Genomic DNA, 20,858 nt, shown 5'->3' with positions numbered 1-20,858 from the left:
TTGCTACATTACTACCTGTGTTTAAATATTTTTGTATTTCGATTTCTGTATTTCGATAAGCACTAAATAGTGTAAATTGATGAAATGAAGTGAGAAAAATATAGGCATAAATTACATTTATGGGATGAAATTACTAAAAATTAGAATGTGCATATATATTCACCTCTTTTGCTATGAAGCCGCTTAAAATGTCTAAGTCACATGCTTAGTGAAAGGAAGTCATCCTGAGGCTGCAACACCATTAAGAGGCACCACTAATCAAACAACACCATGAAGACCAATGAGATTTCCAAACAAGTCAGGGACAAAATGGTTGAAAAGTACAAGTCAGGTGTAATAATTATAGGGGATAACTCAGGAGACTCTTTGCGTGGAACAAGACAACTACAGGACACAGTTTTATAAGTGGTAAAGTCTATATTATCACACGGTGATTCAAACAGGTGCAGAGAGAAACTCAAGTCCACAACACTTGGAGTAAATATAAAATGCAGCTTAGCAGTCTATAGGAAACTTCAGAGGAAAATGCAATCACGCAGAAAGTCTATGAAGCACAATTATTCTTGAGGATACTTGACACGAATAAGTCCTTGCTTAGTCCACAACACAGATATGCTTATAAGGCAGTTCAAATAATATCTTAGCTCAACCAGGGAGGTCTGGGTAATAGTCTCAGGTTCTTGCAGAGCAGCAACAGCTTACATGTCCAGCAAATGCAGATGGAAGCAAACACGAGCAGCAGATGAAGGAGGATTACTGGAACTGGTGTATGCAGCAGCAACTCAGAGCAGAGTAGCAGGATAACCCCACAGGTTCACAGGAGCAGGTATATAGCCAGGGAGTCACCAGAAGTCAGGAGCTGGATGCAAGGCAGAATACTCTAGCACAGACTGAAGGCTGGGGTGGAGTTTTATAGCAGGAAGACACAGTGCACATGAGACCAAAGACGCCATCTTGGAAAAGGGCAGTAATGCACAAAAGGTAATAAAAATGCTCAGAGTCCTGACATCAGGGTTGGGATATAAAAAAAAAATATTCCAATCTCTGATGATCCTATGGAGCACCATCAAATCCATTATCATGAAATGGAAAGAACATTGGTTCCACAACAAACCTGGCAGGAGAGGGCAGCCCACCAAAACTCTCAGCTCGGGCAAGGAGGGCATTAATCAGAAAGGCAGCACAGAGACCAAAGATAACTCTGAAGGAGCTACAGAGTTCCCAAGCAGAGACCGGAGTATCCATCTAATCGACCACAAAAAGCCATACACTCCATACAGGTGGCCTTTATGGAAGAATGGGCAGAAAAAAATCTTTATTTACACACAAAAATTGTAAAGCTCATTTTGAGGTTGCCAAGAAACACGTGGGAAACTTCCCAATTGTATGGAAGAAGGTACTGTAGTCAGGTAAGACCAAAATTTTATCTTTTGGCCACCAAAGTAAACACTATGTCTGGCGTCAAACCAACACGGTTCATCACACCATTCCCACAGTGAAACATGGTGGTGGCAGCATCATGCTGTGGGAATGTTTTTCGAAAGCAGGGACAGGGGAAATAGTCAAAGGGAAGATAGATGGTGCGAAATACAGGGATATTCTTGAGCAAAACCTGTTTCAGTCTGTCAGTGATTTGAGACTGGGACGGAGGTTCGCATTCCAACAAGACAATCACCCAAAGCATGCTGCTAAAGCAACACCAGAGTGGTTTAAGGGGAAATGTATAAATGTTTTCAAGGAGCCTAGTGAAAGCCCAGACCTTAATGCAATTGACAATCTGTGGTCAGACTTGAAGACTGCTGTTCACCAGAGGAAACCATCTAACTTGAAGGAGCTTGAGCAGTTTTGCCTTGAGTGGGCAAAACAAAAAATCGCAGAAGCAAGATGTGGAAAGCTCTCAGAGACTTACTCAAAGCGACTTGCAGCTGTAATTAATGCAAAAGGAGGCTCTCTACAAAGTATTGACTTTAGAGGGTGAACAATTATGCACACTGAAGTTTTCAGCAATTTGGTCCTATTTGTTATTGGCTTCACAATAAAAAGAAGACCAAATGTTCAGTTGTAGGCATGTTCTTTACATGAACTGGTGCAAACCTTTAAAAAAATAAACCTGAAATTCCAGGTTGTGAGGTAGCAAAACAAGAAAAATGCCAAGGAGGTGAATACTTTTGCAAGCAACTGTAAATAGCAGGTAATCACCCATAACGAGCGACACCTGGATGAAACTCCACAAGCCCGGCCAGCTGAGCTATCATTCGCAATCCTGACAGCCAAGAACACCCCAGTCTTAGATTGGGCAACTGAGCTGTCACTCACAGCTCACTGTGACTGATGGAATCGTCACAGATTTAAACTCTAAACCCTGAAAAAAAAACCTTAACCCTGGCTTCATAGTCAGCAAACATACTCAATAAAGGAATTGTCAGCATGATAATTTCCAGTATAAGCAGGGTATTTTATCCTGCAAAATATCCTTCTATATCATTTCAAAACACTTTTTCAGTGATTACTTTGTATCTCCGTTCATACTGCACCCACATACACAAATGATACACCATTTGAAAGGTAAATTGCCCCCTTCAGCAAGAAAATAGCCAAACCCATGATGTGATCACAAAATACAATTTAAACATTAATTTTCATAAACATGCAGTAAGGAAAAATGACCAGCAGGTGGCCCCACACTACCCCAGAGCATACTACCACAAAGCTGAAACAAATCCTAACATTTGCCTTGGGAGCTTTACAGCTTGCCGAACTCCTTGCCCAGCCGATTTCAGGCAGGTACATACAAAATATTTGCTACATATGTGGAAGTAGAATAAAAGTAAAACTTTAACTGTTTAAGACTTCAGCATTAAAACTGAAGATATAAATGAATGCAGCCTAAAAGGGACCGGACAGGTTCTGAACCATCAGATTTTCCGTACTATTGGACAGTTAATGAAAAGTCTATCTTCCTTCTAAGGTTGCAGCTTATTGGTGACCTGGAGTCACCTCTGCTTCCAAGTAAAAAACTGCAGCGTTGACATAACTCAGACTGTACATTGTTTCCCAATGGGAGAGATTGGTGGAAACAACCTTGCAAAAGTTGAAAAAAAATCAAACAGTAGGGAAAAAAAAGGTAAAATAATCTGCAGATATTACTTTTTTTAAAAGGGATATTCCCAATTATAATACAATGGTGTAAATACGCTCAGTTATGGGGTCAATTCTCCCTCATCATTTTTACTGTTAAAGTGGCTCTGCTGTACAGGTAGCTGCTCCGTTCACATACATAGGGCTTTGTTGCACTTCCCTGCACTGCAGATAGATGGCAGTGCTGCTGTGGAGGGGAAAAAATGCTGCTGCCCCTGTTTTTTTTGCAAGGTCCTGACAATCAGACCCCTTCTGATTAGTAAGTAAAATACCATTATATTTAATGTTGGGGGATCTCCTTTAGGCTGGAGTCACACACAACGTATATATAATATACACTCACCGGCCACTTTATTAGGTACACCTGTCCAACTTCTTGTTAACACTTAATTTCTAATCAGCCAATCACATGGCGGCAACTCAGTGCATTTAGGCATGTAGACATGGTCAAGACAATGTCCTGCAGTTCAAACCGAGCATCAGTATGGGGAAGAAAGGTGATTTGAGTGCCTTTGAACGTGGCATGGTTGTTGGTGCCAGAAGGGCTGGTCTGAGTATTTCAGAAACTGCTGATCTACTGGGATTTTCACGCACAACCATCTCTAGGGTTTACAGAGAATGGTCCGAAAAAGAAAAAAAATCCAGTGAGCGGCAGTTCTGTGGGCGGAAATGCCTTGTTGATGCCAGAGGTCAGAGGAGAATGGGCAGACTGGTTCGAGCTGATAGAAAGGCAACAGTGACTCAAATCGCCACCCGTTACAACCAAGGTAGGCCTAAGAGCATCTCTGAACGCACAGTGCGTCAAACTTTGAGGCAGATGGGCTACAGCAGCAGAAGACCACACCGGGTACCACTCCTTTCAGCTAAGAACAGGAAACTGAGGCTACAATTTGTACAAGCTCATCGAAATTGGACAGTAGAAGAATGGAAAAACGTTGCTTGGTCTGATGAGTCTCGATTTCTGCTGCGACATTCGGATGGTAGGGTCAGAATTTGGCGTAAACAACATGAAAGCATGGATCCATCCTGCCTTGTATGGAGCATCTTTGGGATGTGCAGCCGACAAATCTGCGGCAACTGTGTGATGCCATCATGTCAATATGGACCAAAATCTCTGAGGAATGCTTCCAGCACCTTGTTGAATCTATGCCACGAAGAATTGAGGCAGTTCTGAAGGCAAAAGGGGGTCCAACCCGTTACTAGCATGGTGTACCTAATAAAGTGGCCGGTGAGTGTATATATATATATATATATATATATATATATATATATATATATATATATATATATATATATATATATATATATATATATATATATATATATATATATATATATATATATATATACACTCACCGGCCACTTTATTAGGTACACCATGCTAGTAACGGGTTGGACCCCTTTTGCCTTCAGAACTGCCTCAATTCTTCGTGGCATAGATTCAACAAGGTGCTGGAAGCATTCCTCAGAGATTTTGGTCCATATTGACATGATGGCATCACACAGTTGCCGCAGATTTGTCGGCTGCACATCCCAAAGATGCTCCATACAAGGCAGGATGGATCCATGCTTTCATGTTGTTTACGCCAAATTCTGACCCTACCATCCGAATGTCGCAGCAGAAATCGAGACTCATCAGACCAAGCAACGTTTTTCCAATCTTCTACTGTCCAATTTCGATGAGCTTGTACAAATTGTAGCCTCAGTTTCCTGTTCTTAGCTGAAAGGAGTGGTACCCGGTGTGGTCTTCTGCTGCTGTAGCCCATCTGCCTCAAAGTTTGACGCACTGTGCGTTCAGAGATGCTCTTAGGCCTACCTTGGTTGTAACGGGTGGCGATTTGAGTCACTGTTGCCTTTCTATCAGCTCGAACCAGTCTGCCCATTCTCCTCTGACCTCTGGCATCAACAAGGCATTTCCGCCCACAGAACTGCCGCTCACTGGATTTTTTTTCTTTTTCGGACCATTCTCTGTAAACCCTAGAGATGGTTGTGCGTGAAAATCCCAGTAGATCAGCAGTTTCTGAAATACTCAGACCAGCCCTTCTGGCACCAACAACCATGCCACGTTCAAAGGCACTCAAATCACCTTTCTTCCCCATACTGATGCTCGGTTTGAACTGCAGGACATTGTCTTGACCATGTCTACATGCCTAAATGCACTGAGTTGCCGCCATGTGATTGGCTGATTAGAAATTAAGTGTTAACAAGAAGTTGGACAGGTGTACCTAATAAAGTGGCCAGTGAGTGTATATATATATATATATATATATATATATATATATATATATATATATATATATATATATATATATATATATATATATTAAAAAAAATTTGGTCCGTTTTACAAAGATGAGAATCGCAGAAATGTTCCCTGAACAGTGATCCGTATGTCATCCGCGTGCAGTGTGATGATGTGATTTTCTCGCATGTAAGCATCCGTGTGACATCCGTATGGTGAGATTTTCGCTCCGGCTCGCAAAATGGACATATAATGGATCCATGGGTTCAAATATTCGTGAAATCATATGCATATATATATGTCATTGACACACATACCTCTCTGTGTTCATCATCTCATTAAATACATTTACATTTGACCAGCTAAAATTTCCTGAACTTGCTTGCGCCCCCAACAACCAATGTGCGAAAATTTCACACAGGCCAACTAGTATATATAAAAATAATAATAATAAAAATAAATTCAAACAGGAAAAAGCATTATTAAGCTGTATTGTCAAGATGCTTTTTATCACGTGTTGAGCATCTTCACAAAATCTTCTTGCTCTGTACACCAGTTATTGGCTGCAATAGTCACATGTGTAAGCTGCGCGTCATCTCTGCTGCCTAGTAGACAAAGATTGTCGGGAAAAAGAACTCAAAAAACTCTTTCAAAGCATATTGACGTCTTGAAGAGATCTCCATCTCCTGAGAACATTATTGGTCACCCATTGACCTTAGTGGTTGTGAATCGTTGGCCGGGGGACCACCACGGTGCAGGAAGACTACTGTACACAAGATGAGGTGCAAACAACAAGGGGTAGATTTATTGGAAGGCAAGGAATGAAGGGAATGATGAAGATGCAAACAGGGGTATACAATGGCAACAGACAATTTACAAGAATTATGAACTTTAACTTTTCCGTAAAACAGCAAGGTGCTACTACTATTGCAGACTCAAAATATGTCTAACAAGCAAATGTAAACAATAAACAGGTGATGATGCTACTCTATATATAACCTCCCTGGCCTTTACTAAGCAGGCCACACGGCTCCCGTGAACTGACTATTGAAGCCTACACTAGGCCCTAACAGGTACATCAAACAGGAACAGACTCACGGTGATGTTGGAGAATCAGGTCCAGTCCCAGGGGGGCCCCCAGCAGTCTAATATGGTGGTGCGCACGGCTTTCTGTCAGCTCTGTGAAACGTGGTCTTCTCCTTGCTTCTGGATCCTAGGGATGCTCCTGGAAACTGTAATCCCTTCCTCTGTATCTTCGTGGCTCTCTTGCAGCTATATCAGGACACAGTTCTTCTCTCTTTCAGCTATCAGCACAAAAAGTCCTCTCTGCAGCAGCCTCAGCTCACACACGATGCTCCAGCTCCACACCTGCACTCTGCACAGACTAGTTCATTTCAACGATTAGTGCAGGGGAGAAGCAGAACATTCCATCACGCCAGACAAGGGGGTGCAGCCTCTTAAAGTGATAGTGTGTTCCTTACTGTCCATAACAGCACCACCCTCTTACAGTTGGAGATTGAAATGTGTAATATTCCTTCCTATGGGAAAGTGGATTCCCCAGCATCTTTCTCCTTGTGCTGAAAAATGATTCCTGATGGTTTCAGCAGTTTTGCGAGATTTTGATGTTGCAGATTTTCTGCAGCATTTCTGCACCTATTAAATTGGGTTATTTGTGTTGTTTCATTGTGCTATTATGTTTTTTTAGATGGGTTTTTATTTTTTGGGGTGTAGTATCTTCCCTTGATGAAGCTGCACTGGTAGTGGCGATATGCATGGTGTGACATCCCATCTGCTTTTTATTTGCTTCTGGACACCTCTAAATTGGTATTTGTTACAAACTGAGATTGGTTGTTCTAGTATTATCTATATATATTTAGTGTCCACTCTTACACATTTTTTGCACTTACCGTATATATTCGTGTATAAGCCGAGCTTGTCAGCACATTTTTTTGTGCTGAAAAAGCCCCCCTTTGGCTTACACATGAGTCATTGTCCCATAACGACGGCGGGGGAAGGGGAGCAGTGGAGCAGCAGGTCACAGAGGCATGAGCTGGCGGCTGGGGCTAAAGCTTGGGCCCACTTCTAGAGAGAAATGAATATTCACTGTGCTGGCAGTGAATATTCATTTCTCTTATAGTTCACACAGTTACACTGCCAGCACACATCCTACTTGCCTTCCCTGTGCACCCTCACCACATCTCGTTCCGGTACCAGCACCTCTTCTGGCCGAGCGATCACGTGTCCCCACTCATTAAGGTAATGAATATTCACATCTCTCCACTCCCATAGGCGTGGAGTGAATATTACCTTAATGAGCGGGGACATGTGACCGCTAGGCTGGAAGAGCTGCTGGCACCAGAACGAGATGCAGCGAGGGCACGCAGTGAAGGCAAGTAGGATTTTTTTCATAGGAACCATGCATACAAGGACAGGGATGGGGAGCCATGCATACCAGGATAGGGATGAGGGGACAATGCATTCCTGGTTTATACTTGAGTAAATAAATTTTTCCAGTTTTTCGTGGCAAAATTAGGTGCCTCATCTTACACACGAGTAGGTACAGTACCTATATTGATGCCTGTCAGGTATATCAGACATATGCAGATATCTTTTAATCTGATCATAATATTGTTTTTCCAAATTGAACTTTGTATATTATGGTTTGTGCTACATTCATTATCGCCATAAAATAGTGTTTGTTACATATTAGACCAGGGGTCTCAAACTCGGCTAGATATATGAGCCGCACAGAGAAAAACACTTTAATTTGGGGGGCTGCATTTTTTGAAGGACAAAGTAACATTTTTAGTGATACCATTTTTTTCTATACACTTTTTGAACATTTTTGCCATTTTTTTAGCGCTTGGGTCATTATGTATGTGGTGATAACAAACATACATGCATATTGTAGTTTTGTCCCCATATTATTATTATTGTGCTATTTATTCCATGGCGCTTTACATGTGAGGAGGGGTATACATAATAAAAACAAGTACAATAATCTTAAACAAAACAAGTCATGGCAGGTACAGTAGGAGAGAGGACGCTGCCCGCGAGGGCTCACAATCTACAAGGGATGGGTGAAGATACAATAGGTGAGGGTAGAGCTGGTCGTGCAGCGGTTTGGTCGATTGGTGGTTACTGCAAGTTGTAGGCTTGTCGGAACAGGTAGGTCTTCAGGTTCTTTTTGAAGGTTTTGATGGTAGGCGAGAGTCTGATATGTCGTGGTAGACAGTTCCAGAGTAGGGGTGATGAGCGAGAGAAATCTTGTATGTGATTGTGGAAGAGGAGATAAGGAGATCTTGTAAGGATTGGAGGTTGCGTGCAGGTAAGTACCGGGAGACGAGGTCAGAGATGTATGGAGGAGACAGGTTGTGGATGGCTTTGTATGTCATGGTTAGGGTTTTGTACTGGAGTCTCTGGGCAATGGGGAGCCAGTGAAGAGATTGACAGAGGGGAGAGGCCGGGGAATAGCAGGGGGACAGGTGGATTAGTCGGGCAGCAGAGTTTAGAATAGATTGGAGGGGTGCAAGAGTGTTCGAGGGGAGGCCACAGAGCAGGAGGTTGCAGTAGTCGATGCGGGAGATGATGAGGGCATGGACTAGGGTTTTTGCAGATTCTTGGCTTAGGAATGTACGGATCCGTGAAATATTTTTGAGTTGAAGGTGGCACGAAGTGGAAAGGGCTTGGATATGTGGTTTACAGGAGAGATCAGTGTCAAGGATTACCCCGAGGCAGCAAGCTTTTGGGATTGGGGAGAGTGGGCAGCCATTTACTGTAATGGATAGGTTCATTTGGGGTGAGATTGGGAAAATATGATGAATTCTGTTTTGTCCATGTTAAGTTTTAGAAATCTAGCAGAGAAGAAGGATGAAATAGCAGACAGACATTGAGGGATTCTGGTTAGTAGACTGGTGATATCTGGTCCAGAGATGTAGATCTGTGTGTCATCAGCATAGAGGTGATACTGAAATCCGTGAGATTCTACGAGCTGTCCCAGGCCAAAGGTGTAAATAGAGAAGAGCAGTGGCCCTAGGACTGAACCTTGCGGGACTCCGACATATAGGGGTGAGGTGAGGAGGTGGTGTGTGAGTGGGAGATGCTAAATGTCCGGTTTGTTAGGTATGACGAGATCCTGGATAATAATAATAATTTTTATTTATATAGCGCCAACATATTCCGTAGTGCTTTACAACTTGTAGAGGGGACTTGTACAGACAATGGACATTACAGCATAACAGAAATCACAGTTCAAAACAGATACCAGGAGGAATGAGGGCCCTGCTCGCAAGCTTACATCCTACGAGGAAAAGGGGAGACACGAGAGGTGGATGGTAACAATTGCTTTAGTTATTTGGACCAGCCATAGTGTAAGGCTCGGGTGTTCATGTAAAGCTGCATGAACCAGTTAACAGCCTAAGTATGTAGCAGTACAGACACAGAGTGCTATTAACTGCATAAAGTGTATGAGGACATGATGCGAGGAACCTGATTGTTTTTTTGTTTTTTTTCTTTTAATAGGGCCAAGTCTGTGATGCCAAGGGATGAGAGGATCTGTAATAATAGGGAATGGTCCACTGTGTCAAAGGCAGAGGACAGGTCCAGGAGGAGGAGGACAGAGTAGTTCCGCTTGCTCTTGTCAGTTAATAGGTCATTGGTGACATTAGTTAGGGCAGTTTCAGTTGAGTGGTGTGACCGGAAGCCAGATTGTAAGCGGTCGAAGAGGGAGCAGGAAGAGAGATGGGAGGACAGTTCAAGATGGACGTGTTGTTCCAGTACTTTTGAGGCATAGGGAAGAAGTGATATAGAGCGATAGCTAGATACAAAGGATGGGTCAAGAGAGGGCTTTTTGAGGATAGGTCTGATTGAGGCATGCTTAAAGCTTGAGGGGAAAACACCAGTTGTTAGTAATAGGTTGAAGAGATGGGTTAGGCTGGGATGAAGACTGTGGCGAGGTTTGGGATGAAGTGGGAAGGGATCCCGGGTCAAGTGCACAGGTGGTGAGATGCGATTTTGAGAGTAGAGTGGAGAGTCGATCTTCTGTAATGGTGGAGAAGTTGGTTTTGGAGGTGGAGGGCTGAGCAGTTGGGAGGAATGGCTCTGGGGGTTGTTGATCAAAACTGTCTCTGATGTTATCAATCTTCTGCTTGAAAATGAGATAAAGTCTTCAGCTGAGATGAGTGGGGAGGGAGGAGGTGCTGGGGGACGGAGGAGAGAATTGAAGGTGTTGAATAACTGTTTAGGGTTGTGAGACAGGGAGGATATGAGAGATGAGAAGTAGGTTTGTTTAGCTGTGGGGAGTGTGGCCTTAAAAGTAGTGAGGGACTGTTTAAATGCGATGAAGTGCTCGTTGGAGTGGAATCTTTTCCATCTCCCCTCAGCAGCCCTGGAAGCTCGCCTCAGTTCTTTGGTCAGGCTGGTGTGCCTGACCTAAGGACGCACATTCAACTGAAATAAAATGCTGTCTTTGGGGGATCCCCTGAATCGGGCAGGGATGCCAAGGCATCTACAGTGCCTGAGGGCTGCATAAAGCAGCCTCAGGGTCTGCATGCGGCCAGTGTGTTTGAGACTCCTGTTCCAATACAAGCATACAACCTATACCAAATCTAACAATGTTTTAGCTGACACAAAAATCAAAGACATACATCTCTTTGCCAGGAAGCCGATTTAAAAAAAATTACATCACAAAACTGAATTTTTTTACATGCTCCCAACAAAAGAGGCGGTCGACACATTGCAATCCTTAGTGGAGGGAAGTGAAAGTAATGTAAGTACATTTCCAATTCATTTGATGAACTGATCCAAAAAAATTCCGCTTTAACATTACTGCCAGGGGTAACTGTATTTACTAAAATAGTTTTCAGAGACATTGAAAATTTAGGAAAAAACTGAAGAACAGAATCCAATTTCAGCTACATTAACAGAAAAGGTTTGGAATAATTGACACAATCGGATGATGTTGTGTTCAAGGCCACATATTAATGGAGAAACAGTCATTTGACCAAATCAAATATATGAGGAACAAGCCAACAAATTGTTGAGTGATTCCAAATGTTATAATCAATTCACGTTTAAACCTGCTTCAAAGTTTCACTCTGATTTGCTGGATATCCTCACTGCGGTCTATGAACAGAACATCCCCAAAAAACTGTTGGACTTATATAAGAACTCACACCCGAAACTGGTCACCTTTTATCTTATTCCAAAGATACATAAGGATACACCACACCCCCCAGATAGACCAATAGTCTCGGGAAACTAAGGTCTTTGGGAAATTGTTTGTAACATCATTGGATATTTTCTAAAGCCACTTGTATCTGAATTCCCCTCATATATAAAAGTTACCACTTTGGCTCTTGGACGTCTTGATCACATGCATCTGAACAACAACATACTTTTGGTAAGAGCTGATATTGAGACCCTATGTACAGGGGGTATGGAAAGTTATTCAGATTCCTTTAAACTTTTCACTTTGTTTCATTGCAGCCATTTGGTAAATTCAAAAAAGTTCTTTTTTTTTCATTTTAATGTACTTTCTGCACCCCATCTTTACTGAAAAAACAAATGTAGAATTTTTTGCAAATTTAATTAAAAAGAAAAACTGAAATATCACATGGTCATAAGTATTCAGACCCTTTGCTCAGACACTGATATTTAAGTCACATGCTGTCCATTTCCTTGTGATCCTCCTTGAGATGGTTCTACTCCTTCATTGGAGTCCAGTTGTGTTTAATTAAGCTGATAGGACTTGATTTGGAAAGGCACACACCTGTCTATACAAGACCTCACAGCTCACAGTGCATGTCAGACTAAATGAGATTCAAGAGGTCAAAGGAACTGGCCAAGGAGCTGAGAGATAGAATTGTGGCAAGGCACAGATCTGGCCAAGGTTACAACAGAATTTCTGCAGTACTCAAGGTTTCTAAGAGCACAGTGGCCTCCATAATCCTTAAATGGAAGAAGTTTGGGACCACCAGAAGTCTTCCTAGACCTGGCGCTTCCAACCAAACTGAGCAATCATGGGAGAAGAGCCTTGGTGAGAGAGGTATAAAAGAACCCCAAGATCACTGTGGCTGAGCTCCAAAGATGCAGTAGGAAAATTCCACAAAGTCAACTATCACTGCAACCCTCCACCAGTCGGACCCTTATGGCAGAGTGGCTCAATGGAAGCCTCTCCTCAGTGCAAGACATATGAAAGCCCGCATAGAGTTTGCTAAAAAACCCATGAAGAACTCCCAGACAATGAGAAATAAGATTCTCTGGTCTGATGAGACAAAGATGGACCTTTTTAGTGATAATTCTAAGTGGTATGTGTGGAGAAAACCAGGCACTGCTCATCAAATGCCCAATACAATCCCAACAGTGAAACATGGTGGTGGCAGCATCATGCAATGGGAGTATTTTCAGCTGCAGGGACAGGATGACTGGTTGTCATTGAAGGAAACATGAATGTGGCCAAGTAGAGATATCCTGGATGAAAATTTGGCATTATCAATTATGACTACCTTTTCCCATGGATCCGTTGACAATTCTTTTGCTTTCCCCATCACTCACATTCCAGAAACAACAGTGGCTGGATGAAAGATGCAAGAATCTGTCTGGATCCCTCGCTCAACTTTTTTGCGCACACACTGATTACGAGTAAACAGGTTACAGTTGAGGAGGACATTACCTTTAGTAGCCATTCAAATCCATTTGTGTCAACTTCTGTGCATGTTATCAGGCCAAAATCACCAGGGTTTTTTAAACTTTTGATCAGGGTAATTTGGATTTTTGGGCTGTCATTATGATTTATAAAGAGAAAACACAGGAGTTTGACAATAAATGGCTTCACCCAACCACGAACCATGACTGGAGAAAAAGTTTTGGTGTCATTCATATTCTCTAAAAAAAAGGCCAAGAAAGCAAAAGTTGTGCGGGGGTATGTAAACTTTTGAGCACAACTGTATAATAGATGCACTATTCATATATACATCCATTTGCCTTATTTTAGCACCTAATAAGTCCTTTACTTACTATATGGGTTTGTTGCTTACGTTATTGTACCCATTCCTTGTCACTTTATACGCAATTTACACCTTTAAAAAATATTTCTGTCATCTAGGGCACTATTTACCGCAATATACTCCCCTCCCTCCACTCTAATTTCATCTTACAATATGCACTATGGTCACTATTTCCCGTGCTCGCTAACTGGTGAGTGGACATGTGTGTGCTGGCGGTACATGGAGACTCCCTTGTCGGTAATCTTGATGTGATGGTCATGCTTCTCCCCGCCACCTTTGAGGGCTGGGGATTTCGCATCACCAGTCACATGATCGCCGCTTGGGAGTTTCGTATAAGATGTGCGGCATCAAGCTCAGGCATGTGCAGCAGATACCCACCAACAGCTGAAGTCACAGTAGGGTTTTTTCCTTATTGGACGGGCTGGGTATTTAATCCAGTGGGTCCCCTGTCTAGACACGCCCCCTAAAGAAGCTGGGCGAAAAGTGAGCATCGGGGTTGGAGGCAGCTCTTTTATACTTTCAAAGTGGCAGACCATACAGGTATAGTAAATCTATTTTAACCCTGGCTTTTTGTTCAATCCTGAGCCCAGGTACGGACTGGGGCTGAAATTCAGCTCTGGCATTTGAAATCACACAGGCCCATGCTGTCCCCGTCCCCAAGCACCAGATGGGGGTATATTACTAATATTACCCTGGATAGAGGAAAGCAAGATTTACTGCAGATCAGTAGTTCTAATGATACCTGTGGCCTGCTGGCGGTAAGTGATGGAGTCAGCGATTTTGTGCTCACTACTCTTAACAGCATGGGTGTCTTGAGAACATCGATTCTGCCAACAACGTAGCAGACCAGGCAGCCCACGACCAGACAGGCCCTTCTGGCATTTGCCAGAATTGCCAGATGGCCAGTCCTGCCCTGCTTGAGCCCTTTTATTGCATATGCTTTCAAGTTATTGTGGCTGGGTAAATGTATACATTTTTTTCTGATTATCATTGGAACAAACTTTGAATTTTCTCCCATGCATGTGGAAACAGACCTCATGGTTGTCTTTTAAGCACTTAGCACTTTACCTCCTTTGATGAAGTTTTGCCATCTAGTGGCCATTTGAATTATTAGCAGCTTCCTTCTAATGATTTTTTTTTTTTGGATAAAGAGAGGTGATTTATGCACTTTTTAAATCCAATTACACTCACTTGATTAGGATAGCATTTATGTTTTTTCATAAAAAAAACTTATTCTATATAAGCCTATGAAGGTGTAATAAGTAGAGATGAGCGAACGTGCTCGCCACTACTTGTTACTCTCCTGAGTATCACAGTACTCGGCGAGCACCGAGCATTTCCGGGATTATTCGGCGGGAGCTCGGATCTCCACCCTGCAATTTTGATGCTCTTTAGAGCGCCAATGACAATGCAGGGATTGTCTGCCATGCACTGTAATACCACAGCCATCTTTGTTGTGGTATTACAGTGATTGGCTGGCCACACAGCGTCATCAGGTCTGTAAGAGACCTGGTGCCACCCTGCTCCACGCATTCTGCTCCGAAATCAGCTAGTGTAGGGAGAGCTGCTGCTGAGATAGGGTCAGATTCTTTTATTAGTTAGTGTGGGTCTGCCATCACAGGATCCAGAAATCCAGATGAACCAACAGTCCATTTTAGGGCTAATTAGGGAGTATATTGATTGCAGTGCTAGGTAGGCAGGGGAGTCTATGTGCGCATATCCACATCAGTGTAAGGACTGCAGACTGTACAGGTCGTTCTCAAAAAATTAGCATATAGTGTTAAATTTCATTATTTACCATAATGTAATGATTACAATTAAACTTTCATATATTATAGATTCATTATCCACCAACTGAAATTTGTCAGGTCTTTTATTGTTTTAATACTGATGATTTTGGCATACAACTCCTGAAAACCCCAAAAACCTGTCTCAATAAATTAGCATATCAAGAAAAGGTTCTCTAAACGACCTATTACCCTAGTCTTCTGAATCAACTAATTAACTCTAAACACATGCAAAAGATACCTGAGGCTTTTAAAAACTCCCTGCCTGGTTCATTACTCAAAACCCCCATCATGGGTAAGACTAGCGACCTGACAGATGTCAAGAAGGCCATCATTGACACCCTCAAGCAAGAGGGTAAGACCCAGAAAGAAATTTCTCAACAAATAGGCTGTTCCCAGAGTGCTGTATCAAGGCACCTCAATGGTAAGTCTGTTGGAAGGAAACAATGTGGCAGAAAACGCTGTACAACGAGAAGAGGTGACCGGACCCTGAGGAAGATTGTGGACTGAGTCTGGTGTGGAAACATCCAGAGCCACCGTGCACAGGCGTGTGCAGGAAATGGGCTACAGGTGCCGCATTCCCCAGGTAAAGCCACTTTTGAACCATAAACAGCGGCAGAAGCGCCTGACCTGGGCTACAGAGAAGCAGCACTGGACTGTTGCTAAGTGGTCCCAAGTACTTTTTTCTGATGAAAGCAAATTTTGCATGTCATTCGGAAATCAAGGTGCCAGAGTCTGGAGGAAGACTGGGGAGAAGGAAATGCCAAAATGCCTGAAGTCCAGTGTCAAGTACCCACAGTCAGTGATGGTGTGGGGTGCCATGTCAGCTGCTGGTGTTGGTCCACTGTGTTTCATCAAGGGCAGGGTCAATGCAGCTAGCTATCAGGAGATTTTGGAGCACTTCATGCTTCCATCGGCTGAAATGCTTTATGGAGATGAAGATTTCATTTTCCAGCACGACCTGGCACCTGCTCACAGCGCCAAAACCACTGGTAAATGGTTTACTGACCATGGTATTACTGTGCTCAATTGGCCTGCCAACTCTCCTGACCTGAACCCCATAGAGAATCTGTGGGATATTGTGAAGAGAAAGTTGAGAGACGCAAGACCCAACACTCTGGATGAGCTTAAGGCCACTATTGAAGCATCCTGGGCCTCCATAACATCTCAGCAGTGTCACAGGCTGATTGCCTCCATGCCACGCCGCATTGAAGCAGTCATTTCTGCCAAAGGATTCCCGACCAAGTATTGAGTGCATAACTGAACATTATTATTTGATGGTTTTTTTGTTTGTTATTAAAAAACACTTTTATTTGATTGGACGGGTGAAATATGCTAATTTATTGAGACAGGTTTTTGGGGTTTTCAGGAGTTGTATGCCAAAATCATCAGTATTAAAACAATAAAAGACCTGACAAATTTCAGTTGGTGGATAATGAATCTATAATATATGAAAGTTTAATTGTAATCATTACATTATGGTAAATAATGAAATTTAACACTATATGCTAATTTTTTGAGAAGGACCTGTATGTTAGTATATAGATCTCACTGCATACATCAAGAGGGTCCATTACTGTCTGCTGCTGCCTATTTTATATACATCTATCTGCAGGTGTCTGTGGCTAGGATTAATATTTTTTGCCATCTGAATTCTGCAAATTTTATTACAAAGCAATCCAGAGCCCCCTTTTTTTCTACATTTATTTGCTTGGTCACACTGCAGACTACAGCGTGGAAATCTAGCAATTTAAAACTGCTTTTTTTTGTGCCAGGCATCACATCTGAGTGTGCATAAAATTCTGGCCATTTTTTTGTACTGTCCTACAACATTTTTGGACTCCATTTTGATGACCAAAAAATCTTTATCTGGCCAAAAAATATTTAGCTACAGTTCTATTTATCACTGTTTTCTACTCCACAAGCATTGCATATCATTGCGCTAAATATTTTACAATTTTCGTGCTACATTTTTTTTTTGTGTCATAGCCTACTTATTGACACAATATTGATGGGCCCAAAAAAAATCCAGGCCACATATTTAACAGTTTTCTATCTCCGTCAGACTCCTGGTCTATCTGTGCTCTACAAATAGTTGCTTTTCAGACCTACATTACACTTTTTTTGTCTGTCTGCTACCCTAGCTCAAAACACTACACTGGCCAAATATTGAAGAGTGGAAATCTCTGCGACACGCCTCATCTGTGGCCTACAAATTGTGTCATTAGAGTCGAGGCTTGCATTCACCTTTTTATTAAAATGGGCAAGGGACGGGAAAGTGGACGTGATGGTGCATGCAGAGGTCGAGGACATGGGCAAGCTGAAAGTGGGCCACAACAAACACCCACATCGTCTCGCAACAGTTTCCTGTCAGAATTCATAGGGCATGGCAGAACAGAACTCTTGACACCAGAGCAGCGTGAAAAAGTAGTTGGTTGGATGGCAGAAAATGCATCCAGTCACTTTGCCGCCACCACCAGCACCCTGTCTTCCACACGGTCAGGTCTGACTAGTCGTGACACTGGACCGCATATTCCTCACCCTGATCCTCCTTCCTCCTACCATGCTGAGTGCCCTGAGACAACTGATCCAACACTTGGACACTCCGAAGAGCTATTCACTTTTCCATTTATCGATTCTGGCCTCTCTCCCAGTCCACTTGAAGTGAGGCAAGATGAGAATCCATGCAGGGATGCTCAAATATTTGAGCAACCACGGTCACACGAAGGCGACGGTGTTAATGGAGCGCCCCGCCTAGGGCAGTGGGGTACTCGGTACCGGGTCCTTCGGTTCTCAGGGGGATGTCACGGTGGCTGACCCGGTCCGTGGCCCTATGGATGTCCGTGGAAAAAGGGAAAGGACTTTAAAGGGGAAGTGTTCGTGACACCACCTGTGGTATTCGGTCAGGGTGACCGACGCTGCTTAGGGGTCCGCTGGGGGTGATGTTATTGTAGCTAGATGGTATACCTTCCCACAGGTGGTGTATCCCCAGGGCTTCCCAGTGTGTAGATGGTGGATGGTGAAAGGCGCAGCGAAGAACGAGGACACAATGTTGCAGTCTCTTTACCTTTTACTGAAGGCTTCAGCATCCACAGTCCAGAGCACCAGACCACAGGGTAGGCAGAGTCCGGCTGGTTTGGGGGCAAATCCAGAGTCCCCTTATCCACATGGAAATCAGTAGCCTTCCTCTAGTGTCGTGGTGTTGTAGTACCTTACTGCTAAGCCTCTCATAAGGTCCTCACAGATGTTGCAGATGATATGTCTCTCTCTTTCTCTCTGTCCCCCAGATGGATAGGACAAACCCGTATGACCGGTGGCTTGAGGCTGTTTACAGGGACTCTATCATGCCCCGGTCTCTCGTGGGTGCCACCTTGCCTCCTGAGTATGAGGCGGATCAGTAATGTGAAATTAGCTGTCCTGCCGGTCTCTGGAGCAAGGCATAAAGGACTGTTGCTCCCTCGGTGTTCCGGCTACCGGGATCCTGTGCCTCAGAAGGAGGAAGCCTGTTCAGGGCAGAACTCCTTCTTGTATCCACTCCTTTTGCTATGACTTCTTCTCACCCTCTCTACGATACAGTTCGCTTTCGTGTCCGTTCTTAGGAACTGCCGCACTTAGGGCAGGCGCAGCTCTGTGTCATTCTGACTGGATCACTGACAGGCTCCCACCCGTCAGGGACCAACTACCTGAGCAAAGCTCAGACAGCAACTGCCTAACTTCGCCTCCAGTTTTACCTAAGTGTGAAGAGTGCCCCAATAAATATTGAGCATAGCTCCCCCTGGTGGACTGGAGTATGAAATGTGTTGTATGTTTGTGATACCTGGTAAAAAGATCTCCTTCATTGCCTCCAAACGTAACATCACTCCCCCCTAGAGGAGAATGATATTACTGCAATGACCAGGACCCTGGGGCAATTTTTAAAATGCTATAAAACAAGTTAATTTTTACTATGCTTCCCTTTATGGGAGGTGTGGACGCTTGAACGTTGCAAACAAAAAACATATTTACATTGTGGGAACAATTTAGTAAACAGCTCATTAACTAACTATGAAATGCAATTACCCATCCGGGTATACTATCTGATTAGGCTTCAAAGTGCAAATCAACATCTTTCTTTATTTAAATCACAGTGCAAAGTTTCAACCAACCCTCACGGGTTTACTGTTATTCAAGTGCAAAACTTTTCTCTAACCCCCACGGGCCTTCTATATTTCCTTCATTTTATTCACAAGTACAACAAACGTCAGTTTCAAATTGGTTCTCAGTTCCTTCTTTCTACCAGGAGCTACAGACCCCCACGTCTGCTCAGCTATTCTCCTATCATACCAGCTCCGCCTTAGCTGATGTTCCACGACAAGCTCCTCTTTTAGCAATTCTCTTTATTTTATTCAAAAGTGCATTAACTCTCTATCTGCTTATGCAAAACTATAGTTCTATCTAAATTCAAATTTTTAACCTTACCTGTTATATTAACTCTGTAATATATTAACTTTCTGGCAAAGTGCAACAATTAAACATTGAACCCATTATGGGTTCAGATAACTCAATGAGGCAGTACAATATCAATCACATCAAAATTCAAGTCAGTTTGGCAACATGAGTGACGTGATGCGATGGGCCCGTTACGAACCCCCAACGTTGGTCTTGAGCGGGCAACAAGACGTGTATCCAGACCCGGAATTCTGCCACACCAACGGGTTTTTCTTCAGGTCCTGAAAAACAAAGCAGTTCTCACAACAAGATTAGCAGCAGTCTCTGTTGGAGACAGTCTCTGTAAAAGCCTCCGTTGTAAAACCAGTAGGAAGCACCTTTAAGAAGGTGCAAACTATTTACAATGACAGTTTTTGAATCATTCACTGTCCATGATTCTGCAGTTCTTTAAGTCAACAGGCAATGATGAACTTGTGCAAACTGAGGATCCCTTTAACGCGGGACCCCTTTAAGGAATAACCCTGGATGGGTTTTAAAGCAGCAAACAAAAGTTTAAGAACTATTTACAGTCAGTGTTCCTGTTTGCGGTATCTATTGCAGTTCTGGAGGTAGCACCGGTGGAGGTAGTCCTTTTGGGTACTGGCGGCTACCAGGTGCTACATAGGGGGCTCCATTGCTCCAGACAGGGGTCTGAGTGCCCACCGAGTTTTGCTCCACTACAACGGCTTTGGTGCATTTGGCTGTTGGTTCTGCAGCCACAACAGTTTCTGTGGTACTAACAGTACATACGGTGGTCCTTGCAAGGGTGCAAGCAGGAGTAGCGGTAGAAGTAGTGAGGGTGGCTGCAGTTTTGGCACAAGGTGTCACTGTTGTCGCTTGAGGAGGCATAGCAGGTGCTTTAGAGCTGGGTGCAGGGCCGGACTGAGCATCGGGCACTTCGGGCAAATGCCAGAAGGGCCGATGCGTGTAGTGGGCCACTCGATCGGCACATGCTGGCTGAGTGGCAAGTACCAGCGTCAGAGAACAGTGGCAGAGAACAGCAACATGCGAGCTGAAAGGTAATAACTGCCTGCGAAACGGCTTCCCTAGCTCTCACTGGAAGCACACAGTCAGCGCGGTGACATTATCTCCTGCTCTGATCTCTCTGCTTTCATTCCCGGCAGAGAAGGAGAGCCCGGGGGAGGTGCCGGGACAGAGCTGCTGTGAGCGGGAGAACCTGAAGAGCTGCACATGGACATCAGCCTGCTCTGCACCACA

The 20,858-nt window shown here is 43.5% G+C and overlaps 1 long non-coding RNA gene across 2 annotated transcripts in view; it reads right to left on the bottom strand.

Annotated features, from left to right (window-relative positions):
* LOC143770070 (uncharacterized) overlaps positions 1 to 20,858 on the bottom strand; it is an 81,416-nt gene that overhangs the window by 31,757 nt on the left and 28,801 nt on the right. Inside the window, exon 2 of one of the 2 annotated variants that reach the window (XR_013214541.1) lies at positions 19,801 to 19,882. The exons of the other annotated variant lie outside the window; for it this stretch is intronic. This is a non-coding gene — a long non-coding RNA (uncharacterized LOC143770070). The remainder of the gene's footprint in view (positions 1 to 19,800; positions 19,883 to 20,858) is intronic. 2 annotated transcript variants of the gene reach the window in all.

Source organism: Ranitomeya variabilis, chromosome 4 (genome assembly GCF_051348905.1).
Source record: "Ranitomeya variabilis isolate aRanVar5 chromosome 4, aRanVar5.hap1, whole genome shotgun sequence".
In the NCBI taxonomy this organism is placed as follows: Eukaryota; Metazoa; Chordata; class Amphibia; order Anura; family Dendrobatidae; genus Ranitomeya; species Ranitomeya variabilis.
This window is presented reverse-complemented; position numbering and strand designations above follow the sequence as displayed.